The 3,646-nt window shown below is 49.8% G+C and overlaps 1 long non-coding RNA gene across 1 annotated transcript; it reads left to right on the forward strand.

Annotated features, from left to right (window-relative positions):
• Window positions 1–20: 20 nt before the first annotated feature.
• Window positions 21–1,414, forward strand: LOC115286839. The gene is made up of 2 exons (XR_003906312.1): window positions 21–241; window positions 1,171–1,414. It is a non-coding gene; the product is annotated as an uncharacterized LOC115286839 (long non-coding RNA).
• Window positions 1,415–3,646: the final 2,232 nt, after the last annotated feature.

Genomic DNA, 3,646 nt, shown 5'->3' on the forward strand with positions numbered 1-3,646 from the left:
GAGCTACGGGCGGGGCCTGGTGTGCGGCCGCCCCCCTCCCCGGCGTTCCCCTGCGCCGCGGAGCCCCGCGCGACTGCCGCGGCGGGAGCCCTTTCCGAAGACGCGGGCCTTCCCCGCCCCGGCTTGCTTTTCCCAGATCTCCCGGCCGGGGCTGGTACCGGACGAGCCGCGAGGGAGCCGCGAGCCTCCGCGGACACCGAGGGTCTGAAACGTGGCCGGAGTCCATTGGGCTGTTGAAAGAGTACGGTACACGTCGAGTATAGAAAATTTGGTACCAAAAAGAGAACGTAAACTCCCCCACTAGTAATTTTTAACTGCTCGCTTGTTGAAATGATACTGTAGATATATTGGATGAAATAAAATATCTAATTACATTAACTTTACGTATATTTTTTAATTGGCAGCTCTCGTATATTTCTGAGGTGGTGCAGGTTTAGAGAGCCAGAGGCCTGTGACCTAGCGTTCAGGTTCACTTTTTTTATGCTATTTATTTTTGAGAGAGAGAGAGAGAGAGAGAGAGAGACGGTGCGAGCAGGGGAGGGTCAGAGAGCAGGGAGACACAGAATCCGAAGCAGTCTCCAGGCTCTGAGCTGTCACCACGGAGCCTGACACGGGGCTCGAACCCACGAACCGCAAGATCATGACCTGAGCCTAACGCTCCACTGGCTGAGCCACCCAGGGGCCCCACAGGTTCATTCTTAACCTGCATGCACCCCGGTAAACTGGTGGGCAGAGTCTCTTTGATGTGTGGATCTCCCAGAGCCAGGACTGTTTGGCAAAGTATGGCATCGGTTGGGGTGGAATTAAGGATCTCCCCGACATAATGTTAAACTCCACCAGAGCAAGGGGATTTTTTAAACTTTTGTTTGAGTATAGTTGACACATGATGTTACATTCAGGTGCACAGTGATTCACCTTCTCTCTTCTGTGCTCCACTCAGGTGTAGCCTCCATCTGTCCCCATTCGTAGAACACTATGACAATATCATTGACTATGTTCCCTATGCTGTCTTTTATTCCTGCAATTTATTCATTCCATGGCTGAAAACCTATACCTCCCGCCCCCCTTCAACCCATTTTGCACCATTCACCCTCCTCCCCTCCCTTCTGGCAACCCTCGCTTTGTTCTCTGTATTTATAGATGTGATTCTGCTTTTTCTTTGTTTTTTAGATTCCGCATATGAGTGAAATCATATGGAATTTGTCCTAACGGAATGTATTTCTTCAGTTGAGTTCGCTTTGGAAGTTACACAACTGTTAGACCTCCCATCTCGGCTTGGAGGATTTTTAGTTCTGGAAAAACACGCTCATGCTTTTGTTGGTTATCAGCCCTTCCTTGGTGGGGGTAGCTGCCCCTGGGGATGCTGCAGAGTGCCCTGAAGAAATGGGTCCCCACTGGTGCAAAAAAAAAAAAATCCATAATAATGACTGGTCAGCTCTTCACTGACACTCAATGCCTTTCTGCAAAACCATTTCAGATCCTCAAGTACCGTAATACCAAGACTGCTTACTTCAAGTTACTTGGTCCTCAAGTAAGAGAGTTAGTTAGTACAGAGAAAGATGCCTTTCAAGCATTCCAGTCCCTTCTCCCTCCAGCAAGACCGGTCCTCAAGCTTTCCCTTCCCTCTCCACCTCCCCCTCCCCCAGCTGGTCTCTGGAAAGAGCAAGCTCATGCATGTGTGACTTTCTCTGAACTTTCCAACACCTTGGCCTCCAAGGACGCCCAAAAACACTGAGGCTGTGACCTAGTGACTGTTCTCTCACAGTGCCTCTTTGTGACAGCTCACAGGCATTACCATCTTCCAGAACAAAAAGCCACTTTGCCGGAGAGGAATAGGCGGGCGCTCCCCAGCCTCCTGGCATTTCAGGGATGCCTGTTTGGTTCCCTTCTCTAGATTCACCACCCTCCTGTTCAAAACCCATGTTCAGAAGGCCTGGACCGTGAAGGACACAGTCCTTTACTTTGACACCTTTTCCCAGGGCCTGAAACACTTCCAGGTCAGACCCTATTTTACCACGTCTTTGAAGAAAGATTGTACAGGGGGGAAAAAAATGAGGCAAGTGCGCTCAAATGTTTGTTCCAGAGGCACCTCCAGTCTCCCCCAACGACACAGGCTGTTCAGCCACCTTTCAACAGAACGACCCAGGGTAGAATTCCTCCCGCCTTGATGGTGGTGTCTTCATCGGAGAAGACGCAGAAGGTGTAGTAAACTACCAGGGCTGGTGAGATCCTGAGGTTCCTGTCTGTCCCAGAGCATGCTCACAAGAGTTACAAAGCGAGACAGAAGTAAAAAACAAAAGCCACGAGAGAGGGCAAAGGTAGTGGTTTGAAAAATGATCCAAAAACGATCTTGAGGGGCACCTCTGTGGCTCAGTCGGTTGAGTGTCCAACTTCAGCTCAGGTTATGATCTCACAGTCTGTGGGTTTGAGCCCTGCATCGGGCTCTGTGCTGACAGCTCATGAGCCTGGAGCCTATCTTCAGATTCTGTGTCTCCCTCTCTCTCTCTGACCCTCCCCTGCTCATGCTCGCGCGCTCTCTCTCTCTCTTTTCAAAAATAAATAAAAACCATTAAAAAATTAAAAACGATCTTCAGGAAATGATGACCAGTGTTTGGCATCTTTCATAAAGGTAGAACAAGAGAGAAGGAATCCAAAAGAGGCCTGATGTATTTAGATCTGGCTAAGTTAGGTTAGCCTACAGATTCCGAAAGGGAAAATGGAATCTGCTTCTTGGAAGTCGAAAGCAGATCTGTGCAGGTAATTGAAAGCGTATCGAACGCCGTGATTACGTGGCCTCTGAACGTCCTCCATGACCCCGGCATCTGACGTTTTTGTTCTCCATAAAGCGGATTGCCTACACCGTTCTGGATGATTTGCAAGACTTGGAGAACTTCTCAGAGACGGGAATCACTTCCTCCCTGGGCTCTTTTATTCCTCAGGTTCCCAGGTCAAAGCCACCAGCCCTCACTGAGTGCCCTGCAGGGTGGCAGGTGCACAGGGTATCGACAGGGGCGTTGGATCCCGTCCAGCTGAGCAGTTCCCTGTCCCCTCCCTGCTGTGGTCTCGGGCAAGTAGCTTAACCTCATGAAGAGTCACTCTCCACTGCAACAGAACATCACATGGCAGTGCATAAGAAGAAAGGGTTTGAGGTTTTTGATCGTGTATATAATCTTGGCACATAAGTACTCAAAATGTAGTTACCGTCATTCTGCTATTTGCCGGGCCAATTACTAGGCTCTGGGGTTCCAGTCCGTGAGCTGCAGCCTGGGGCAAAGGACAGGGCCATGCTGGAGAGTCTTTCCTTAGAAATAGGTCTTTTCAGGGGTGCCTGGTGGCTCAGTCAGTTAAGCATCGGACTTTGGCTCAGGTCATGATCTCATGGTTTATGAGGTCAAGCCCTGTGTTGGGCTCTGTGCTGACAGCTCAGAGCCAGGAGCCTGCTTCGGATTCTGTGACTCCCTTTCTCTCTGACCATCCCCCACTCGTACTGTCTCTCAAAAAGAAATAAACGTTAAAAAAAGATTTTAAAAAAAGAAATCTGTGTCTCCAGACCTCCTCTGGGACCTGGGATGAGGTCACACTGATGGAGCACACCCGATTGCCTAATGCCAGACCAACATCCAAGAGATCAAAGGATACAGGCCCG

This window comes from Suricata suricatta, chromosome 3 (assembly GCF_006229205.1).
Source record: "Suricata suricatta isolate VVHF042 chromosome 3, meerkat_22Aug2017_6uvM2_HiC, whole genome shotgun sequence".
Taxonomy (NCBI): Eukaryota; Metazoa; Chordata; class Mammalia; order Carnivora; family Herpestidae; genus Suricata; species Suricata suricatta.